We start from the raw sequence: 25,852 nt of genomic DNA, 5'->3' as shown, positions 1-25,852 counted from the left end.
AAAGCCAAAAGCCGCAATCGCAGTCAAAGAAAATAAAATTAAAACATTTTAACTGCCTGCTTATAAGATGGCAACCCACACACACACACACACACACACACACACATATACATACTCATACAGTTAGCTGCCACATGAACATGCCACAGAGCAGCACACGGCAAGTGAAATTCCGTTAATGCGCTGCTCTTCTCCCATCCACATGACCGAAGATCGCTTCGCTTTGGTACGCTTTATGCTTGCCACTAGGTCTCCTCACCTTTCCCCTCTCTCTCTCTCTCTCTCTCTCTGTGTGTTTGCTATCATCCCCCTTTGGCAGCCGACAAAGCAGAAATTTGATCTATTTCATGTGATTAGCGCATATAAATTGCTTTCCAACGTTCGCTCATTTATTGACCATTCCGATTGATTAGGTGAAAACGCATGTGGGTGTGCCCAACACACACACACACACACACACACATATACCATTGAGGCACGCACGCACATGCGAAGACAATCACAATCACGTACACATCGATCGGCATCGAAGTGGCATTGGGGCGTGGCATCTGCTGCTGCTCCTGCCACCACGAACAAAAGGTGGAAAGCTGTAGTCAAGGTGCATATTAATAATAGCTAGGGAGAGTCGATGATGATGATGAGGCAACGATTGCTACGAGCTACGGATGAATAGGCAGTCAGCGTTGCCCTTTATGTATACCCTGTAATCTATGGCTATGAGTAGGCGATAAGATGAGTCAGAGCTGTAAGTACGATAGTGTAACAAAAGACTGTATATTAACTATACTATATTAGATAACTGACAGTCAGTAGTGCGATAGAAAAACGAAAGACTTAAGATACGAACTTGATTTGTGCATTAGTTGAACATTTTCTATTATGCTTTATTTATATCTATATCCATATAAAAAGCGATAAAGAGATTTAGTAGAGTAAGGAAGCTGGTATATCAAAAGACTTAGGACACGAACTTGATTTGTGCATTAAGTGCACATTTTCTATTATGCTTTATTTATATCTATGTATATCCATATATAAGCTGTCACTAATGCTCTTCAAATACCCTGTAATCTAGGCAGATAAAAGCGATTGAGAGTAATAATTGCGATAGTAAAAAAACAAAAGACTTAGAACACGAACTATATTCACCGATGCATTTCAATCATTATCTTTATATACAGATTTTATATTTCAATAACTATATTTGTCGCTATACTACGATTAATAGCAAGCAGTATGGCCTGACATAGATAGATAGTAGTAGAGAGATTTAGTACAATAAGGAAGAATGTAAATCAACTTAGTTTTAGGACGTTAAGGTAATATATTCATTTACAAATATATTAACAACTAAATCTCTATTTAAAGACGATTAATAGGCAGTCAGTGTAGCTCTTTAAATACCCTCTAATCTGCACAGACAAATACGTAGTTATGCTAGATAAATAAAAGGTTTGTATAACAAATGACTTAGAACACAAACTCTTTTTTGCGAATCTTTATATAATATATTAAACATACAGATTGTATAGAACTACTTTTATATTAGATGTCCATTCTGTAATCTGTGCCGAAAAGTAGTTGCGATAAACTGATTGACAGCGACAAATATTAAAACAAATGACTTAGGACACAAACTACTTTTGTATATAACAATAATTCATTTCATATATTATTCTTAGCATCTACTATACTTATATCTACATTTATGTATATATCTACATTTATGTATAAATGTATCTTCGTCTTCATTGCTATGCATTTTCATCAGCAATTTTATAGCCAGCCCAGATCCATCTGGAGCATGTGCTGTCGATTGTAAAGCTTCCTGGAACTTGCAAAGGTTCAAGCTACTTAGCAAGAAAATGAGCTAAGCGGCAGTCATACTCGTAATGTCTGTGGTACTCTGACCCTCAGTAGTACGTTGTTGTTGTTGTTGTCGTAGACACGCGCCCAAACAGCAAACAAGAAGAATTCTTGAAGCAAGACAGCGAGAGCAAGAGCAAGAGCAAGAGCAAAACAAGATAAAGAGCATGTTTATGAGGTTGACGGATGGATAGAGTAACATAGGAAGTAAAAAAGGAACCGTAATTATATCGTTTAATTTTGGTTTTTTGGGTAAAGAGCAGTTAAGTTAAGCTTTGCTAAAGATGTGAAGATAGTTGAGAATAGTTGGTTATGTACGCCATAACTAGAAGTTCTTTTTGCTTTTGTAATTACAAAGTTACGAAGCGTTAACATCGCGTAAAGATTGTCCAAGTTGATATGCGGGTCGCAAACTGAAACTACAATACTATAGAGACGCACAATTCAAATGGAGCTTACGCAAAAGTAAAAGAGCAACAGCAACGCCATCTAGCGGCAGCGATTGATCGCTCGAGACGGGCTCAATTAATGGCCACTTGATTGATGCGTGTGTGCTGCGTGTGTGCTGCGTGTGTGCTTATCAATCAATTTATCAACGGGATGCGCATGCGAGAGAGAGACTGAAGGGGAGGCGAGAGTCTCCATTGAGACTGGCGGCCTTGCCCATTGTATCGAATCGATTGTATAACAAGCGCCAGCAATTTGCATTTGCAGCCTACAAATTGAACAATCTCTTTCACGCAGAGAGCTTCAATCAAAAGGCGGCATCATCTCAATCATTAAGTCAGCTGCGGAGTTAATCACATGGCATCAGGTGTCACTCATGTCTAATATTAAAAAATCCAAGTGTGTCATAGAAAATAATCGTTATGTGCATGCATAATCATGGCTCAACCCATCAAAAATGTTGTGAACTGGAACTATTCGCCAGCTACTTCCGAGATACATTTAATTTTGGGTCTCACGTATAATAGTAAATCTTGAAAGTTTCATTATAATCGCTTATTTTCCATTTTTCAATGCCTTTTGTTGCATTTAACGAACTTGCTTGCTTGCTGTTCTTTTGTTTTCCTCTCTCTTTTTTTACACCCTCTACGCATAGGCTAGAAGGGTATTATAAATTTGCGTGTGCAGGAAATGTATGTAAAGGGCAAAAAGAGGCAAGTATATATATTCTTGATCAGCGTCAACAGCAGCGACGATATAGCTACGTTCGTCTGTCTGTCTGTCCCAGCGTACGAATACCAAGATCTCAGAGACTGACAATCTGGTATATTTTGCATTTGGTATATTTGTAATGTAATAGTATATTAATATACCAAATATTTACTTTGGTTTATTTTTTAATGTTGTACTATATTAAAATACAAAAATGAAGACTTTGGTATATTTTTAGTATTTTTTGGTATATTAATTAGGTATATTTGGAAATTAAAGCTGTACTGTCATGCAACAGTATATCAATATACCGAATATAACACTTGGTATACCAAGCATTTTTGGTATGTTACGGTGTATTAATTTGGTATATTTATATATAATTCAGAGAGACTGACAATATGGTATATTTTGCATTTGGTATATTTGTAATGTAATACTTTATAAATATACCATATATTGCCTTTAGTATATTTCGAATGTGGTACTATATTAAAATACCAAATGTAGTCTTTGGTATATTTTCAGTATTTTTTGGTACACTAATTTAGTATATTTCGAAATTAAAGCTGTACTGTCACGCAACAGTATATCAATATACTAAATATAACACTTGGTATACCAAGTATTTTTTTGGTATATTTCAAAATTAATACCGCATTCAAAATGAGTGGCGGGTATCTCGCAGTCGAGCACACTCCACTGTAGCTTTCTTACTTGCTTTTTTTCTACACATATGTACGTGTCTAATAATTATTTAAACATTACCATGATTGTACTTATATTAGCCGTGATTATTATTGATTGTGCGGGTAAACAACAAACGAATCGATCGTGAAAAAATGGTATGTGTGTATAAAATCGTTAATCCCACACAGATGTATGTATTACTACTACCAACCACTACCACACTTGTGCAATTAATAATGAATCAATAAATAAACACTTTTAAATAGCATATTATTTGTAGACACTTAGGAGCACTCTTCATACAGCACACACGAGGCATACACTTTGCAAATAAATTTGCTCGTGTCAGTAAACAGAAATTGATTTCTTGGCATTTGTCAGTGTCTGCCTCTCTCTCTCTCTCTCTGTCTCTCTCGTTCACTCTCCTGATCGTCGTACTTTCACTTAATAATCTTTTATATAAATAGAAATTTGTCTGTTTAACAACATTAATTTCTTCAATTTTCTACAAATACGATGAGTTAAAATGCCAGCCAACAATCGACTGGATCAATGATCTATGAGCGAAGCAATTGCATTGACTTGATCTAATGTGTTATGTCAAGCAACTGAGTTGATGAACTCTCAGGGCTGTTGAGTGCTAATAAGTCTTTTAAATATGTTTGCTAAATTTTTAATATTTACTTAAAAGGTTTCGCTAGCAAATTTGTTTGCTATCTTATTTTATTTTATACTATCACAATAGTTATAAGTCTTCTAAATTTGCAATACAGCTTACTAGATTCTTAGTATTTATTTAAAGATTTCTTTTGCAAATTGTTTTTGCTATCACATTTATATATTTTTGGAATTTTTATTTTTGTTATATTATAATTTTTTAATATTTTTATAAGTCTTTTAAATATGCAATACTACTACTTACTATATTTATTTTAAAGATTCCTTTACAATTTTTTGTCACACTGCAATTATTTTTTGAATTCGTTTCATATTTTATATTATCATAGTTCTTTGCTTTTATAAGTTTTTAATTTTTTTTAATCCAATTCAGTTTACTAACTATTTACTTAAAAGGTTTCGTTTCATACTTGTTGTCGTAACATTCTGGAAATATTTTTTTGTTTAAATTATTAAATTTCTTCATTTTTATTTGGCAAGAAGCAAACATGACTTGAAGATTATGGTTTTTGTGGTCATTATTCAATGAACTGAATGTCATGCATTATTGCATTATTACTTATAACTGTTGTGCCATAAAAAAAATAAGTATATGTCAGAGAGTTCTTAAGTTTAATTTTCGTTCCAACTTCAATTACATGTGATTTTTTTTTTTTTTTAAATACTGATTACCGAAAGTCCCATTAAGAGAATCTTTTTTTTCATTTGTGAGTGAGTGAGGAAGACAGACACGAAACTGGCAAAGTTTTGTTCGAAAGTCCATTAGTTATCTATAGATGGGTGGGGTCAGAGTTATTTGCCGTTTTAGCTGGCTCACAGTGCCCGGCCTATCCCCATATAAACATTACATCATGACATGACTCCATGTACAACGTAAGCCCATAAAAAACCATACCTAATCACATCACATCGTGGGCTGGAACAGCAGCAGCAGCAACAGCAGCAGGAGGAGCTCCAGCTTTAGCTTCAGCTTCAGCTTCAGCTTCAGCTTCAGCTAGGCCCCGCCACAGGCCGCATTATGGTTAACACTGAAACTGAAACTGGAGACGGCTGTGGAGTCTACGACTGCCACTGAGACCTGAGCTTAGCTCTGTGTATGTGTGTGTTGTTATTGCTTCCTGATTGCGTTGCACGCATGACAGGTGCTGATTAGTTGGCTGACACCGAGCCCAAGACTTACACGATTAATGCATCCAAATGCAATTGCGTTTTTCTACCTTGTTTTCTTTTTTTGTTTTTTTTTTTGCGCGTCGTCATTCTGTGCGGCGCCTCATAAATAACTGGGCGAGAAATTTCAGTTGAGAGCTTATGCAACTTAACCATATTAGTTGCAGCCCAAAAAAAAAAATACAACTATATATATAAGTTATATGCATGTGCATTATAAATAGCATATGGAAAACAGAAATATAAGAGAGAGAAAAAATAGAGATTTTCGTTGAAAAACAAAAAAAGTAAAACAAAAGACTTAAGACACGAACTTTATGTATTTCTGTTGTGGGCCATTGTAACTGTAAGCAGCTCGCTTGGCTCGTTGTCTTGGTGTGCCATGCGCTCTTTCTACTCATTTCCTATTAATTTATGTTAATTATTTGTAAAAGAAAGAGCCACACCATGCCTTCCCTCCCTCACCACCCTCCCCTCCACTCACAGCAAAGCAAAGCATGGTATTCCGGTATACCCCGATATACTATGTATATAGCCCATTTGGTTGACTGCCTTTTGCTGCTTCTGCTGCTGCTGCCTGGCCTCTTTGGCCCTCTTCTTGTTGAGCTTCTTGAGCGAATGTATGTTTGTATGTGCGCCACACAAGTTCACTGACTTGTTGACAATGAATTGACAAAAGCCAAAAAGCCAGACGCCAACTATGGAAAAAGGCGCAGCAAGCATGCGGAGAAAGAGTCAGTGACAATGACAGTGAGAGGAGAGAAGAGAGAAGAGGCAACAGCTGCGATGTAGATAGCGTCAAGAAATGAAGATGATACCATGACATAGGCACAAGTACATTACACATGTGTAGAAGCCAAGGCGCGAGGGTTGCACCATATTTTAGGGAATTACACTAGACAAAAGGAGTTTCCATATATCACACTATCAACTATAAGAGTTGAGAAATTGTTACAATAAAGAGCACAGAAATTTTGAATTTTAAAAATAGATTAATCAATTTAATAAAGATTTGTAAAGTTAAAAGAATATAACATTTTAAATTCACAAAAAGAAGTAAATGTACCATAGAAATACAAGTCTACATTGAAAAGTGTGTTGCGATATATTCGTGTATATTCGATCTTAAAAAAAATCTTCAAATAAAACTTTTAGGTTGAAAAAGTCTTAAATCAAGATTTTTTTTGCTAAATTTCCATTTCAAGATTAAGATTTTAAGATGTTCTAGATTGAAAAGAAGATTGCAAATAATGATTTTCAAACTTTTTGATCTTACAAAAGAATCTTGAAACAAGATTTTTAGGTTGAACAATTCTTATTTTAATATCGAAAAGATTCCAAATTCAGGAATTTTGTTCTTGCTTATTAATATAAGAATTTTAAATCTTGCTAGTGCGAATGTTGGTTTTCTTTTCTTTAAAAAATATGTACAATAATAAGAAATTTATTTAAATATAAATTTATGACTTTAGAGGCAACCCTCGCATACTTCGCACCGTCAAGAGCCTAAGGTATTTACATTTCATCACTGGCAAAAATTAAGACGATTTGTTGGGCCGCCGACTATATGAATGTATGTAGAAGCAACTAAAGATTCTTTTCAGCTAAACAATTTGCCTTGCGGCAACCGGCAAATTAAAAACATGTCTTTACATCCACTATTGCTAATTTTGGCATTTGTGTTTAGAAATTGATGCCCGATAATGATGATGATTATTGGTTTGGCTTGCTCGGCTGTTGATGGGTTTTTGTGATGTGTGGTGTGTTTTTTTTTGCTGTTTTCTTCATTTTGATGTCTTTACCTCGGCTGATGTCATGACAGGATTTAGAGCCGGTTTTTCATTCTATAATTGAATTGTTTTGTTATTTTGTTTTTGTTTTAGGTTGTTCAACATTTATCTGCCATGTGCGCAAAATATTTTCAATTGAATTTGGAACATAAAAAGTGTATAAAATCGTGAAAGCAAATCCCGTTTTAAATATTTGTATCCCAGTGAATTTCAAGCTGAAATACGCGTTTATTATAGTACTTATACAGTAGCTGGCATTTGATAAACTCAAAACAAGATATTTTTGCGAGTGCATTGCTATTTAAGCAGAACTTTGTATACAATACTTTGCATTAATTGATCAAATGTGATGGGGCAAGCGTAAACTGTAATTGTTGAATTAAAATAACAGCAAAATAAAAATCATATAAAATGCTTCGATGACAGGCATAATGATTGGATATGGTAATTCAACTCAACCGGATAGAGATGTTATATGAATCATATGTGAACAAGTGATGTCAATACAGTTAACAAACAAAAAAGCTTTCCTAAAATAGAAGTCTTTTGTTCAGTTAAAAAAATAAATAATTATTCGCACACAACAAAAAAAAAAAAACAAAATGCGGGAATAGAGGGAAAAACAATTCGCAATTATTCAAAGTTAAAGACTATTAGCAGCTTAGATTGGCTTCTGGTTTGGGTTTCGTTTTTGGGCTTTTTGCAACCGGTTCTCAAGACTTTTGGCTTATTGTGCAACAAACTGTAAAGAGCTGAACCAAAAATCAAAGCAAAAAAAAGTATCTATTGCCGCTTGTCGGCCATTTCCGCTAAGCAATGTTAACTGGAGTTCTAACACCTGACTGACTGACTTTCCGACTGTTCGCCAGACTGATCAAGTTCCTTTCCCTCAGCACCGATTCCCCTCCTCTCAGATGTTTTTGGCACATTTAACACTCGGTTGAGCTGTGGTCGATGATATTTGCCCTCAATTGAAACGATTTTTTGTTGTTGTTGTTGGTTGTGCCCCTCTACTTTGTACTTGAAATGACTTCATTTGCACGACTTTTGTGGCGGCTTTTGTATGCTGTAGTTTTCAGTTGTTGCTTGTCTTTTCTTTCTTTGTTTCATTTTCGGCTTGGATTGCAAATCAAGGTTAATTGTCGTCTATCCCCTCTGCGTGTGCGCCTTTCCAATCAATCAGCTCAGTAGGCTTCAGTACTTGTTTTTTTTTTTTATTATTTTTGTCGCTGTCATGCACGCAATTTGCATGCGTCGATGTGAGCTGCTAACTGTAAACTCGGCTAACAGCCACAAAATGATTTCTCGCCCCGCACAGTCACGACTTGACGCCCACGCCACGCCTAAAAAGCTCACAAATTTGGTCAGCGCACACTTTTGGTTCAATGGTCCCCCAAGTACTTTTTGTTCTAACATATAAAATAATTGGAAAATTCGATTGACTTGATAACTAAAGTTTTCAAGTTATTTCATACATTAAAAAAAAATTCGTTGTTTTTAAAATGAAGAACATTCGTTTTAATAATTGTGTTCTTAACATAAAACCACTTTATCATTTTCTTAAAACTAAGAACACTAGTCTGATTTTCAGATTTTCAGATTTTCAAATTAAAACCAAAAATACTAGATTTAGTTTACAATTGAAATGAAAATAAAGTTTTTATCTAGATTTAAGTGTTTTCGTTCATAGCTCAATTAGTCGAACCATTCTTCATTAAATTTAAAGAAAGAAAATTCTGTCTTGGGTTCAAATGCTGTGCGAATCGATGACAATTTTTTCGTAAGTGATCAACATACAACTGAAAAATAGCTGAATGCGATAAAATAGGAAAATAATAATTGAATAGTAAAAAAATACATACAAAAAATGTAATTTACTAGGTCTTTGATCTTATAATAAGATTGTTAGTGTTAAAACTATAAGATGTTTTCCTCTTATTAATAAAAACTTGTTTTGCTTTCAAGATGTGTTCTCCAACTTTAAGTTTTTTTTTTAACTTTGTCATGTTCTTAAGAATTTATTGTTATATTCTATACAGATATATAAAACTGCTGGAAATTGGCATTGAAATCACTTGGTAATCGATTCGTGTAAAAGTCTGAAAAATTCGTTGCCAAAAATGTTGGTTTCTGTGTGCCTACTAGACTGCGATATTACCGAAGGCGGACTTGCGAAGTAGGCGTGGTCAGGTAGAAGATCTTCACAAAGATTTTCCACTTTGCTTAGGATACTTTCCTCGGCTGTTGCTATTATTATTTCTATATCTGCTAATTTCGCATTTAAGTTGTCTGACAGTCAATAGGTGAGTAACGAAAAAGAATTATATATAGAAGAATTAGATATGTGCTCAAGCCAAATTCATCAATTGAGCCAGCAATCGTATATCATAATTAATGACTCTTAAGATCAGAAGCAGCAATTAACGGACCAAGTATTGTATAGTACTATCTGCAAATCTCTTATAATACGTGTATCCATAACACGTTTTATCATTTCACACAAAAATTATTATGACAGCATAATTGTCAGATGCCGGTCGTCTGATGAATGTCTTTGGGTTGTTTTTTTTCTGTAGGTCTATCTACTAATTGTGCAATTAAATGTTATTCATTTAACACCGCATTACATAACGTTGTATACAAATGGAACTTGATTCGCACGTAATGATTAATTAAAGTCGACAGTAGGGAAATTATCAAGTGAAATCAGAGAAAAAAAATTCCACTCCCTGTAAACGACAAATTAGCAAGACAAAACAAAAAGTCAAAAAATGTTGGGCAAACTATAAATAGAATAATAGCTAAATTATAAAAGAACATAATTTTCCTAAAAAGACAGTTTTAATTTATTATTTAAAACACACTTTCTGATAATCTAGTCAAACGTACTTTGAACTCTTGCCCTCTATGTTGATTCAGACTTAATAAGCTCGCATTTCGATTATGTTAACGGCACCTGAATTATGTAAATGCCCAACGAAGTTAATATGGATTAGTTGAAAAAAATGTAAATAGTATTTTTGGTGTTATCCATTTGATCAGCCGCAGCAACATAAATTGAATTTCGTAGGCGGTAAGCGGTGTTATATAATATGTGCCTGAATATTCATATAACGTGATTTTTATCGGCTGCAAAATTGATCAAATTAGCACCGAGAAACTTGAGTTTAATTAAATTCTCAGCAAAAGGTTCGCATTGATTTATAGCCGTGATTTTGTTGTGGTATTTGTTGTTGTCCAATTAAGAGCACGTTTAGCGGCGCAAACAACTTTCTATGGCAACAGAAGCCGCAATCCATAACATAAAAAAAAACCCTAAACAATTGCAGGACATTGTGTGCTAGCAAACAAAAGACTTAGGCGACAAACTTGCGGGCATTTAAAATCGACCACGATTTTCGGAAGAGTGAAATGAAAGGGGGGAGAGGGGTATTGGTAACTGTCGCGAGACAATGAAAAGTGAAATTGTCTCGATAGGTTTTCAGTTTTCAGCTTTTCAGCATTTCGTAGTTTGCTGTTTTCGTTTTGGGGCACGTTTTGTTTTCATTGGTGTTTTTTTTGTTTGCTTTTCCACATTTCTGTGCGCCAGCAAATCAATGAAAGTCGTCGCCAAATGCAATCGCTGCGAGTGCATGTGGGCTTCCCAGACAGCCAGCCAGCTAGTTAGATAGCCAACTAACCGGGCAGACAGTTTCGAATGCTCGCATAATCAAGCCAAAAATGGCTGCGCAGAAACCTAACGAAAAATTACCCAAAAACGAAAATGTGGCAGGAGAAAGGCGACAACTTGCAGAATTGTGTATAGCTAAACACCTGATCAATGGAATGCTCTCTGTGTGAAGGACGTAGCGCCAAAGGTCAGCCAAGAGCAGCACAAGACGATGATGAGGAAGAAGAAGGAGCTCACGATGAAGACGAAGTAGGAGCAGCTAAAGGAGATGCTGTTGGACAAGCGAAATGAGCAATTAAACATTCAACAAGGCCTCGAAATGACAGGCTAACAACTTTCACCGCCTGCCATTGGCATAAAAAACAAAACCAACAAAAATCTCATGTCATACATACCCCCGTCGGATGGGGAGGGGAGATGAGAGGGGAATGGGAGCGGGGTGAAATGGCTACGACAAAATCACGAGACAGACATCACATCCAGTCAGTTGGCTGGGCAGCCAGCGATGTCAATCAGAAATGCCAAACACAACTGCAGACAACATTGATTTGGATTTTTTTTGGCTCTTTTTTTTTGTTTTTGTTGATGAAATTTCATTGAGAAATGTTGAAGGTTAAAATGCAATTGAAGACATGAGTGGAAAGTTAAGTTGAGTGCGTCGACAAAATATGGTATGCTCTTGTAAACAAAAACCAAAAAAGAGTGTTTCATCAGCTTGTGATAATTGGGCAGCGATGTAACTTAAGTAGTTGGCATTTGTAGAGTGCTTTTGTCAGGTGTTTGCAGAGTTTGCAATTGAATTTTAAATATTTCCAAATATGACAGGCGACCATAAAAAAAATTTATACAAGAAATGCCAAAGTTTATTAAATGGCAACTTAATTTGTTTTTTATTCATTTAGTAAAAGTTTATAAATTGTGTTTTAAAGTCAAAAGTCAAAGCTTGAAGCTATAAGACAAAAGAATACATTTTTTTTCAAGTACTCGCAAAAGCCTTGAACTTCAAAATTAGTATGAGCATCAAGTTAAATCATTTAATTAAAAGATTAACAAAAAATTAGTCAATTTCAAATGAATATATTAAAGTAGATTTCATATTAACCAAATGTGATTTTAGTGCATAAAATAAGTAAATTCTCGAAGCAACTTTAAGATTTATTAAATGACATTTTGTTGTTGATATTTGGAGTAACTTCGCAGTCTAGTTAAGCTAAACTTTTAGCATAAAAATCAATTACATTCATTTTATTGAAAGATTAACATAAAATGAGTCAATTCTTAATGCATTAAAGATGTATAAAATATCCCTTTATTGATGATATTTCTGACAAACTTATGCACCTAGTCAACCTGCACTTTCAGCATTAAGTGTAAAATAATCATTAGAATCATGTCTTTTAATTTTATTAAAAGATTCATGTGATTTTGTTGTGGATCTTTCGTCAAAATTTTAAGTCGAGTCAGCGTTCATTTTCAGCTTTAAAGCAAAATATGCAACAACTTCATAAACCGAGTCAACTCTTTTGAAATGAATTAAGATTTATAAAATTTGCATTTTATTGTTGATTTATTTTTGACAAACTTCTGCGTCTAGCTATAAGAATTAAGTTGATTCATTTAACGAAATGATTCTTATAAAATAAGATTTACAAAATGTTACTTTGGTTATGATATTTCAGACATACTTCTGTGCGAAGTAAGTATCAAGTTGCTTCATTTAAGGAAAAGATTAACATGAAATGTGATTTATAAAATGTAATTTTATTGTAAATATTCTGGCTAAGTGCATAAGCTTAGTCAACGCGCTCTTTCAGCCATTAGAGTATTTACAATTCATAAGCAAGTAATGGAAATCAAATGATGTGTTGTGCAAGTTTATTGTGCTTGTTGCTTTAATTTGTTGTAGTGATTTTCAAGTGTCCACTTGACGCGCCATCAAGTGGCTCCATTCCTCTGTCTCCATCTCTGTCTCCATCTCTGTCTCTGTCTCAGTCGCAATCGCAATCGCAGTCACTGCCCTTACTCTGTCCCCCCTTTTTCCCTAGACCGCTGCCCTTAGCCCTGTTGGGAGTCTTTCAAACAAAACTGAACTTCAATTTAAATGCGCAGCGTCGCTTTTGTTGTCGTTGTTGCTGCTGTGCATTTTTGTTGTTGTTTGTTTTGTTTTGTTTTGCTTTGTGTGTGTTTTTTGATTATCATTTAGCGCACATTTTCAGCCATTTGTTGCTATTGTTGTTGTGTTTGAAAAATGGTTCATTAACATTAGCTTTCTACACGTTGTTGTCGCTCATCGTCGTCGTCGTCGTCGTCGTCGTTGTCGTTGTTTGGTTGTTTCAACAAATGAGGACCCAAATATTTTGTATGTCATTTTAATGCGCCTTTTGTGTTGCGCACAAAATGTTGCATTATTTGTTTGTAATATTATTTGCTGCTGCTGCTGTTGTTGCCGCATTTGTCGAATGCATTTTGGAAATCATGTGAAAATATGCAATAAACAACAGCAAACAACAGCAACAACGAAATGCACAACATGACAATGCCACAATTTATGCAAAATGCATTTAAATATGCATAAAACAATTTTTCACATTTGTTTCTTTCTTCATTCCTTTCTTGTCATTTCTTGTTGTTGTCTTGAATGACATTTCAAACATTTTTCCAGTTGTCAAATGAACTTTTCAGCCATTGTTGGGAAAGCATTTACAAATGATAAATTGTCATTGTCGTAGCTGTTTGTTGTTGTCATCAAAGAGCAGTTAGATTCGATTGGAAGTAAAATTAAATCGCAAAATTTGTAGCTTAAATACTTGATCAATTAGTTGATAAATAACTTAAACACTTAAATACATTACTCACAAGTTGCACTATTTGGTGGCGTGCCTTTGATATCTGCAAGTAAAAAACAAAACAAAAACGAGACGATTAATGAAAAGATATTTGTTGAAAATACTTGTATTACTTAATTTTTGCCGCATGCAATCGCCAAATGACAAAATGTCAGGCAATCATTCAAATGCCACGGCGCAGAAAAACAAATATCAAATAAATACCAGCGCACAACAACAACAACAAAAATGTCATAACAAGCCCCAAAAACAAACACAAAAGACAACACAACACAACACACAAAAAAATTGCAATTGCAAATGGCAAAGTGGCCCACGTAAAGCGTTAGAGACAAAAACAATAACAAAAACCCAAAAAGAAATATTTAAAAAATTGTCTACAAAAATAAATAAAACCGACAACAATTATATTCTGGCTGGCGCAGCCCAGCAACAACAACAACAACAACAACAGCTGCTGTGACCCACATAGGCGGGGAGAGAGGTGGATTAAGGGGCGGAGGGGGATGGCTTGCAACAACAAAGACATTTGGCAAGTCTAGCTAGCTGGCTGGCTGGCGAGGAAGCTGCCAAAGCCAAAGAAGCAATTGGCTTAGTCTCAGTTTGCCGTTGTTGTTGTTGTTATTGTTGTTGTTAGATAATTGCGGCATTTTAAAGCGCTTGCATTGTTTTGTTTTTGTTTCAAGTTTTTGTTTTTTCTTAGTGGTGCTAGTTGCGGCTGCTGCTGCCGCTGCTGCTGTTGGATTATGCAACCGCACGAGTGGCAAACATGAAGAAACAGTTATCTGTGAAATTGCATCGACAAACGTGATGAACGTTACCCCAATAGAAAAAGACAACAACAATAACAATAACAGCAGCGACGTTACCAGGAATACTCGTCGTATCTAGCACAAAGCGCTCTCTTCCGACTCTTGTGACTGCGCTTTAGTGCCTAATTCTCATGTCATGCCCAGAGAAGAAGAGATCGCTGCCAACAGAGTGCAGACAATGCCAAAAACGCGATGGGAGAAGATGCTGCTGCTGCTGCTGCTGCTGCTGCTGTTGCACTTTTACTGCACATTTCCCACACACCCACATACACACACACATAGTCCAACCTACAACCTCCAACCTCATCTACATCCCAATTCCCATCGTTGCTTGACACACTCACACACTCACACACTCGCCATGCGCCATGGGATAGTCATTTACTTTGTTAGTTAGTAACTTAGTTAGTTACCCAGCTTGCTAGTTAGTTGCTTAGTTAGTTAGTTAGTTGAGTTAGCTTGCTGTAAATGCGAAATGCCGCTCACAAGAGGCGCACAATTAACTGTGATCTCTTTAATCTTACATCTACTCAGCGAGTGCATGTGAGTGCGAATGCGAGTACTTGAATAGTAGCGAGTATTCATGCGAGCACTTGCTTGCAACTCGTCTGACACTGCAAACTTTTTGACGAAACATAATCATTTCTTTTGAAGAAGAGTATTATAATTTTGTGTCTGCAGAAAATCTATGAAACAGACAGAGAAGAAAGTATTTTTAACCACATCCTTGCGTACGAAGTCCTGGATTTTGGAGTCTATAAGACATAGGGAGAGACTTTTTCTTTGACAGTATTTTTTCAATTTTTTGTTTTCAATTTTTTCCACGCCCACTTCAGTCCCCGAAAATTGATAATGTTTAACAAACGTACTTTTGACGGTAGATTCAGGATTGTTGGCACATACAATATTCTACGATTCCTAAGAATTTGATTGTTATCAAATAAAAATTGTCGAAGTTATTTAAGAAATACTTTTCTAAAGCAAAAAAAAACCTACTGCAATTGGGTCTCAGCTGCTTTGGCAGGCAATCTAAGTAGTATATTTTGTAATCTATGGTATGATTCGAATATTGTACAATATGAATATACCAAATATGGACATTGGTATATATTAATATTTTGACGTTACATTTATTTGGCATATTTTAAGAATAAAACCGCACTGTATTGGTCTTATGGAAAATGGATGAAGGGTATCTCAGAGACGTGTACACTCGACTGTAGTTTTCTTACTTGTTCTTTTCTGAATTTCACAAGAAAGATTATTAATGCAAAAGTGCTACAGAGGATATACTGAAATTCTTTAAATTAAACTTCTGTTTCATTATTCATTGAGAACATTATTCATTATTGCGTTGGTTTTATTAGAGATTAATAGTTATGGAAACTTACTTAATACCTTTCTTTAGCACTGTACAAAAAGCACTCAAATATATGTATATTGTTTTTTTTGTTGTTTGTGACTTTAATATAATAATTAAAATAAATACATTGATATACATATTTAAAAGAATTTTGTATAATGGTTGATATATTTTTTTTAAATTTATTAAAACCAAATATTCTCGAAATTAGTTGATGCCCAAAAATAATTTAGCATATAAAAAGAAATAATATATTTTCTCTACTTTTCTTTGATTTTGTAAATATGCTATAAACAACAGTTAATGAACTGATTTTTATGAATATACTGTATATATTTTAGCATAAATTAAATGCAGCATTTTCGTAAAAAGCTTTAAGTTAATAAGATTAAAAGCTGTTGAAAAACAACTGAAAAATCACAATACTTTTGTCATATAGAATTAAAAATTAATATTCAAGTTTTACTATTAAAGAGACGCTTTTATTCACTTTATTGAATTTTTGGAATATGAAAATGAATTATTGATTTATTTGATGAAAGGTAATTGAAACTGCTTTGAGGTGTGAAATTTTTCATTATATTGTTATCGGCTTACTCATTTCCTATTATTTATGGATTTATTGTCGCAGTAAATTAATATATATGGAAAATAGCAGAATAACGTCTCTAAAAAGTTTGATTTTTTTTGTGTGTTTTCTTTTATAGGAAGTGAATACATTTTGGAGACCACTCGATGACTAATTTAGCTACATTTACTAATGACTTTTTGGGCTAGAAGCAATTTTTAAAATATAATTAAGACAACTAGGAAATGAATGTAGGTAGAATAATGATATAGATAAATACTAGAGTTGGTTGGCAAATACTTTTGTTGTTGTGAAATGGTATGTTCAATAGCTGCGACTGCAGAACTTCCTGGAAATCAAAACAAGCGTAATTCTAATGCAGCTCAGCAGCTCAGTAACAACAAAGTCCAGCTGTAATTGAGCTGTATGTATGGTTAAAGCACAGACGGAGTGCAAGTTGTTGTTGCCACGACAGGGCGTGGGATACGTGGATATGTCTGTATGTGAGCCTTGAACTCAGCAAATGGCAAAATATTTGCACAGACAGCCTACGCAATGCGCCACATGGAATGTGAGTGTGTGAGCAGGGCATTTGTGTTAACATAAGAGTTGCTACTAGTCGGGTAATTACGATGCCAAGCAACATCAACAACATCAACAACAACAACAAGAGCAAAAGCACAGTTGCATTTAATGCGCCTAATGAGCGGTTTGTTCTGCAACAACAGCAGCAGCTGCAATCGAGTCAACAATAAGTCGAGCAAACGTGCAACTAATTCGCTGCAGCATTTTGTTCCTATTCACATTTCAGTGTTTGTTGTTGTGGCTGCCGCGCGGCTGTGCCACATTTTTTGCATCACTTGTCTTGGGGGCAAGTTCGTTTCCTAAGTCTTTTGTTTTCTATGGCGTGGGTAAAAAAGCGCACCGAAATCAAAAAACCCAAAAACCAAACAACAGCACACACACACAACTCGCCTTGCGCTGATTTCGTTTTGTCTTGACGACGGCCTCTCCCTAAGCAACACCACTGTCTGCCACGCCCACAAAAGTCAGCTGAACAGAATTCTTTCATATTTCTGTGCCAGACTCTGAGTGAGACTTTACATGGCAAAGCTGTTGCTGCTGCTGCTGCAAAAAAAAATAACAACGCTGTTCAAAATTCATACGCTTACGACACACGATTCGATTATGAAATTTTGTTGTAGGCGAAACCTATTCGATTTCGAGAGACTCGTTTTTATTGTTTGAGTGCATTGAAAGCACAAGTCACGCTTTCTTTCAAATCCATATAACAATAGTACGCTCTGCAAACAAAACTCTTAAACACATTTGCACTAATTAAAAGCCAAGTGTTAATTAAATCAAATAACAATTTGCCAAGGATGACAATCGTCGCAAGACCTCAACTATTTACACAAATAATAATAAACTCCATCCATCCACAATGTTATACTTCGCCATGCGATGCGATGCGTGGGGGAGTTTTTTGTTGTTGTACTATATTTGTTATTATAATGACAGAGCTGACAGACCGTGGCCAACTTGCAACTTGTGAATTATGGCAAATGTTGGTTAAAGCATAACACAAATTAACCAAAATATTATTGGCATGTTTGCTTTGAATTGACAATGAATTTTGATTGAGTCTAGGTGAAGGTGTAACTTATTTTATAATTACAAGAATTTATTAAGTTGTAATGTGATTCATAGCAAAACAAAGTAAATTAAGTTTATAAGATATAAGTAAGTTATTTTGTGATTCATTGAAAAACAAATTTAATCCAAATTCAATCTTGAATAATATATTTTTTTGTATTTATGTTTATATTTACATTAGCTTTATAGTTTTATTTGTATTCATAGTAATTGAATTTAATTTGTGTTCAATAATACATTTCATTGAGCTTAGGCGCAGCTTTAACAATCTTTATATTTTCAAGAATATATTAAGTTGTAATGTTATTATTATAGCAAAACAAAGTAAATTAAGTTTATATGAAATAAGTAAGTTATTCTGTGATTCATTGCAAAACAAATTTAATTCAAGTTCAACATTGAATAACATATATTTTTTGTATTTATGTTTATATTTACAGTAGCTTTTATAGTTTTATTTGTATTCATAGTAATTTAAATTAATTTGTGTTAGGTGAAGCAGTAACAATCTAGATATTTTCAAGAATTTATTAAGTTGCGTCGCAAGCGTTTAATAAAGTGTTTTATTTTGCCAGTTAATATTTTGTTCTATTTTATTTATTAATATATGTGTTAGAAGTAACTATAAATTAGAATCAATATTTCAAAATTACTTTTGTTTAGCAAAGTTTACTTAACAAATTTAATTTCTTTTTTTTCCAGTTGCCTTTAGTTGATATTTATGCTTGCCCAATCACCGAAATGTGTTTTTATAGTGTTTAATAATATGCTTCATTTTGGCAGCTATTATTTTGATCTTTTAATTTTATTGTTTATTTTGGCAGCTAATGTTTTGCTCCACTTAGTTTACTAAGATTTGTTTCGACCTTGAAATAACTGAACATTTATACTAAAATTAATTTTGTAATTTATATTATTTAAATAAAACAAAAAACGTATTTTATTGTAGTTGCAGTTTTTGTCTGTTTTATAATCGAAATATATTTCAATAAAGCGCCTTTGGCAGACATTATTTTTATTTATTTTTATTACTCTAGAGTTTTTTATTTCCGAGTGTCATGAACAACGTCTTTTACAACAATTGCATGTGTGGATTATGGGCTCAAGGAAATGCCCAAAAGTTAAATGTCATAAAAGGAACAAGTTTTCAATTTTGATTGTGGAAAAAACATTTTGCTTGGTTGTCAGTTGTTTTATAGAAGTTGTTTATTTTTTAGTGGCAAGTGCATGCTGCCGACATAATAAAAATCTTATTTGTTGCTATTTCGTTTGTTTATGATAGAAATCAAAAAGCGAAAGAAACTTCAACTGGAACTGACAACAACAACAACAACAATAACAATGAAAAGGAAGAGAGGAGACGAGAGCAACCGCATTGAGGCTAAACAAATTAAGCAAAGTTGTTTAGTTGTTTAGTTGATGATTACGTGGCCAGGGCCTGAGATTATTACATCATCCCATTGGCGTCACATCATTATAATCGAACAAAACACAAACAACAACAAAAAAAAAAGACAATGGACGCAGCTCACCAGACCAGGGCTGAAGCTCAGCCTCAGTCTCAGTCTCATCTCCATCTCGATCTCCCAGCTCTGACTTCAACTGCCATTTGCCATTTCTATGTCGATTTGCCGCTCATGCTCTTAGTTTAGGTCTCAGCGCCTCGACACGTTTGTGTCTTTCAGCTGGGTGTGTGCCCAAAACAAAAAGCAAAGGTAAGAGAAGCAAAAAATTCGCAATGCTTCAATGGAGCGACTTGCGGTCATATGATAGCCCTGCTTGGAACTGGAACAGACACAGATTCACTCACTACTCACTACTCACAACTCACACACAGCTCACAGCTCACAAGCAACTCACAACTCACACACAACTGATGACTGTTGACTGGGTCTGAGGTTTTGCTTGACTTCATTTGCTGCATTCGTTGCTCTTGTTGTTGTTGTTGTTGTTGTTGTAATTAAGGTTTTTTTTGCGTACACTTTGCGTTTTGGTTTCGGTTTCGATACTTTTTAATACCCGCTACCCATAGGGTAGGAGGGTATTATAACTTTGTGCCTGCAGAAGGAGCCAAAGCGATATAATCATATACTCGTAATAGTATACTAATATACGAAATAAAGTCTTCGGTGTATTTTAGTATTTTTGGTATATTGGTATTTGGTATATTTTAAGAATAATACTGTACTGTTGTGTAATAGTATACTAATATACCAAATATAGTCATCGGTCTATTTTAGTATTTTTGCAGTATATTTAATTGGTATATTTATAATACCACATTGTCATGTAATGGTTTATTAATATACCAAAAAGAGCATTCGGTATATTTTAGTTTTGTGTGGTATATTAATTTGGTATATTTTAATACCACACGGTGATCAATCAGTATATTACTATACCAAATATAGCCTTTGGTATATTTGAGTATTTTTGCGATGTATTAATTCGGTATATTTTATGAGTAATGCCACCTTGACATATAAGAGTATGTTAATATACCAAATACATTAGTTGGTATATTTTAGTATTTTTGAAATATATTTATTTCTTATATTTTAAGAATAATACCAAATTGTCATGCAATAGTATACCAATATACCAAATAAAGTCTTCGGTGTATTTTAGTATTTTTGTTATATTAATATTCGATATATATATTTTGAAATAATACCACACTGCCATTAAATTATATATTAATTTATCAAATATAGCATTCGGTATATTTTAGTATTTTGCGGTATATTTAATTTGTATATTTGAAGAATAATACCATATTGTCACGTTATGATTTACCAATATACCAAATAAAGCCTTCGGTATATTTTAGCTTTTGTACTGTATATTAATTTGGTATATTTTAAGAATAATACCACGCGGCCATCAATTAGTATATTATTATACCAAATATTGCCTTTGGTATATTTAATTTTTTTGTGGTATATTAGTTAGGTATATTTTAAGAATACTACCGCTCTGCAACTTAATAATATAATAATATACCAAATATATCCTTTGGTATATTTTAAGTATTTTTACGGTATATTCATATGGTATACTTATATGAATAATACCGCACAGTGTTCAAAATGGGTAGCGGGTATCTCAAAGTTGAGCAAACTCCTCTGTAGTTTTCATAGTTGTTTTTTTTGTTGGTGTTATTTTTGGTGTGCAGTCGACTCGAACTTCCACTGCCACTGCTGCAACTGAAACTGGGATTGGGATTGGGACTGGGACTGGGATCGAGTCGGGGCACATGCATATGCCGAAGCATATATGTAATAAATGGGGAAGTGTTTGCATGCGCTCGGTAATCGATATGAAGCTAATCGAGAAAAGGAGTGCTGGCACAAAGGGAGGGCAGCATTTTATCTAATATGCCCCTCGTAATGGCAATAATGGTCTAGCATTAGTTGTTGCATTCAACCGCAGATGATTTCATAGACAATTTCCCCCCGCCCGTATGTGTAGTCAATGATTGTTGACGGTGCATTGTTTATGACTCGTTATTATGTCACACTTTTGCTTTTTTCGCTTCCTGATCTTCAAATACGGCGACTTGAATTTCGAGCTAGTAGTCGATAATGCATCGAAAAGTATGCGAACAGCGAATAACAAAGTTGAGTTATGCAGCCACATTTGAAACTGTTTTTATTAGTAATAACATCAATAATTCCTGAAATTCATTTCTACTTAATTCGCATAATTGTTATTGAAAGCAAGAGTCTTCAAGTTATACAGGTCTCTTCTATTAATAAACCTTTGAATTGTGAATTCTTGATTTGGAGAAAGTGAATTCAAATATTTAAATTTTAACATTTCATCTTAACGGTTGTTCTACGTTTCAAAGTTCAAGTGTATGTTGAAGCGGTTTAAAACAACTGTTTGCCACTCATTATCTGATAGATCTGTGTAAGTAATTTGTGACCTCTCTCTCTGCTTTAAGGTGCAATGCCCTCAAGACGTGGGCATCGAATTCCGTTACGGAAGTGCTCGCTTTAATTGCATGTGTGGGCTGCAATTTTGCCCAGCCAGTGTATGTTAGCTACTGTAGTCGTAATTTACTACTGCAAACAGTGCAAAACACTTCTATCACACGATGGGTAGACTAATAAAGCCGTGTACTTTGTTTTGAGAGAGACCTCACACCCACTCAAATTGCGCTATCTACGCGTAAATGTCTTTCTAGATACTAATTAGACTTGTCTTCAATCAGCATACCTCGTAATATTTGAAAATAACAGACAACACGGATTTAATTGGATATTATATTTAAATATATATTCTTAAATGTATACCTTTTCTTAATTTTCAAATTCTTTCCTTTTTGATTAATCGTTTCTTATTTTAATGGATTATGTTGTATTAAATTAAATCGGTCTTCAATGAGCATACCTCGTAATATTTCAATATAACAGACAGCACGGATTTAATTGGTATAATATTTCAATATATACTTTTAAATGTATACATTTTTCTAATTTTCAAATTCTTTTTTTTTTCTCATTTGGAATCTTGCTGATTAATCTTTTCTTATTTTAATGGATTATGTCATAAAAAAAATTAAATTTAAAAATAACAGAGAGCACGGATTTAATTGGTATAATATTTCAATATATATTTTAAGAGTTAAGCAATATTCAAAATTTTAAATTATATATAATTTCGTTTTAATTGCCCTCTTTCTATTTATTCTATTTTTTTATATCCAATTAAATCTATTTTCCATTAGCAAACTTTGTAATATTTAAAATTGAGGAAATTCATATTTAAATGGGTATAATCTTTAAATTTATTATTACTTTGAAGCAATTTTTAAAATTAATGAATTTTTACATTTTTCATTTGCAGTCTTTTGATTGTTCATATTCAAATAAATCTAAATATATATTTTAAATTTGGTCTACGTTTTTATTAATGTTTTACACTTAAAATTTGATTAAAAATTTATTTGATTATATACTTTTGTATTCTATTAGATTATTGAATTACATTTGAAGTGTTATACAAATACAAAATGCTACATCAAATTTCATTCATTCCAAAATAGTTTTCAGCTTGTAATTTCCAGGGTATCTGGCTTAGCAGACTATCACTTGATTGTTGTATGTTTTTGACAAGATCTCGATTTCGTTGATGCTTATTTATTTGTCTCTTTCAAGTTGAGGCGTACTTTAGCTTCAGCAACATTGTAGCCTTCGTGCATTTGTTGTTGTCATTCATTTTTGTTTTCTTCTCAATATTTTGTTTTACGCTGCGTTCCCCTCGCCCCCGCCCCCCTTCGGTTCCCCTTCCGCTGCCACGCCCCCTTTGCACGCGTGCACCCTTCGCGGCCATTGAAAGGTTTCGCCTTGAAATCGCATTCGAAGCGGGAAATGATTTGTTGTCGTTGTCGTTGCTGTTGCCGTGTATCTTTATAAGTATATTATTTTTTTATATTTTCGGGTCTCACTGTGGGAATTTTTCAATTACGATGTATATCTGGTCAAGGTAACGATACGCGTAATACATAACAACAACAACAGCAACAACATCATCAACGAAGAGCAACAATAACTGGTTCTATAAATCATTATTATAATAATAATTGAAAATTGTGACGCCTAAACTTTGTGCACAAGCAAACAGGCTAAAAATTGGCTCGCCATTCCCATTATAGGTATTATCTCATTTTGTATTTAAGAATTGTTTTTGGTTTTTGTTGCATATATTAAATTTAAACATTTTGTTTTGCTGCATTTGTTGTTACTGCAAATACTAACTATAAAGTAAATAGGGGAAAATAAACATTTGACATGAACAATCAAATACTCTATACGTTTTACATTTAATGTTTGTTTTTATTCTAATATTCTTGGTATTTTTACAAAATTGAATTTCTAATTTAATACAAAATATATCAGTGCTTTGGCTGACAATCTGGTATATGCTCGATGGCATATATCGAATATAGTACAATATCGATATACCAAATATAACCTTGCTATATTTTTGTATTTTTTCGGTATATTTTTGGTATATTTGTAGAATATGGTTTTATTGGAAATGGATTGCGAGTATCTCACAGTCGAGCACACTTGAGTGTAACTTTTTTACTTGCTGTATCAATAAACAATACAAAAGATATATATTTCATATTATAGTTTTGAAAATTTGAATGCTTTTCGATTTCAAAGTGTTCCCTTTGGAATTATGAGTTCTTTAAAGAGTATTTCATATTTATTTAAATTACACAAAAAAACGCTAATCACGTATATTAAATACTATACGTAAATTTATGAATCATGCTCTAGCTCTTTGGCTACATTTGCTATTGCCAAATTTTCCATTATACATTTGAATTGCGGAAGCTGAAAATTATTGCATGAAAAGCGCCGCTTGCCACAAAACAAGCCAACAACAATAGCGATTATTAATTGTTGCTGTCAGTAAAAATGAAAAAGTCGAAAAAAAAATAATGGAACAAATTAGAAAAAGACATACTTATATTTAAAGTGCGCTAAATTGGTTTGCTATTATATTTTTCGCCACTTTTATTGTATGAATTCTTTTATATAGAGCATGCAAAATGCGTGCAACAAATGCGGCAATCAAGCGTTGCCCTCTCTTGACTCTTGTAGAAGAAGAAGAGGAACAATGCAGCATGACTTGGAGATAGTTAAGAGTTGATAATTGCAAAGACCAACGGGAGACGATTCTTTGATGGTAGCGCAAAATTGTAAGTACACTATTTTGATTACGTATACGTAATATTCGCTGACCAGATTTCGTTTTAGAATTATAATTTGAAAAGTCAAATAAATCGCTGACTATAAAATAACATATAATTATTTTTTTAAATGCCCCCTCAATGTGAGAAAACAACACACGTTGACTTGTTGCCCACTTCCGTGCTCGATGGCTTCAGTTAGTGGGTCATTGAAGAAGTCAAGTCAAATGCTCAACAACAACTAGATACACGATAAAAGCACAAGCAACAACCACAATAACAACGATTGCACGACTCTTTTGATTGGCCTTTTATGTCCACGAGATTCAATGAAGAAAAAACCAAGAAAAAAAATCCAATTTGTTTAATACGCCGAAAAGGTCAAAATATGATTCGATTGATTGTATTTTTATGTATGTATGTGTGTGTGTATGTGTGCCCTACACTTGACTTGACTCGCAAAGCAAAGCTTTAGCTTCAACTGGGTCGATAAGGTGAGCCATCGGCCCCCCGTTCCTTACCCCTTTGGCCCGGTCAATCAATTGATAAAAAATGATTGTTTTTGATGCCAAAGCCAAAGCCAAACGACTTAATGAGTTTATTATGTCGGCGCTTGGATCATTATAAATTTGTCACAAATTCAAAAGAAAACGAATGAACTTGTAACGTATAAACGTATGAATTTACAACTTACAATTAAATTATGATATCGCTAGTTATATTGTTACAATCGATCAGCTTAATATCATTGTTAGCATTTGTATTATTTAAGTGGCATAATATGCACAAGGGGATCGTTTAGTAAAGCTGTTATTTTCTTGTAAAGTGAATACAAAACAAAAGACATGAATGTTGAAGGCTACCAATGACGTTTGT

General features: G+C 33.9%; 1 protein-coding gene across 1 annotated transcript in view; it reads right to left on the bottom strand.

Moving 5' to 3' along the window:
- Positions 1-25,852, bottom strand: part of LOC132797245 (myb-like protein Q) — a 57,948-nt gene that overhangs the window by 18,687 nt on the left and 13,409 nt on the right. Inside the window, exon 2 of the mRNA XM_060808867.1 lies at positions 13,879-13,911. The gene's annotated coding sequence lies outside the window, so the exon portion shown is untranslated. The remainder of the gene's footprint in view (positions 1-13,878; positions 13,912-25,852) is intronic.

This window comes from Drosophila nasuta, chromosome X (assembly GCF_023558535.2).
Source record: "Drosophila nasuta strain 15112-1781.00 chromosome X, ASM2355853v1, whole genome shotgun sequence".
NCBI classification, from domain to species: domain Eukaryota; kingdom Metazoa; phylum Arthropoda; class Insecta; order Diptera; family Drosophilidae; genus Drosophila; species Drosophila nasuta.
Note: the sequence above shows the minus strand (reverse complement) of the source record. Positions and strands in the feature narration are given on the sequence as shown.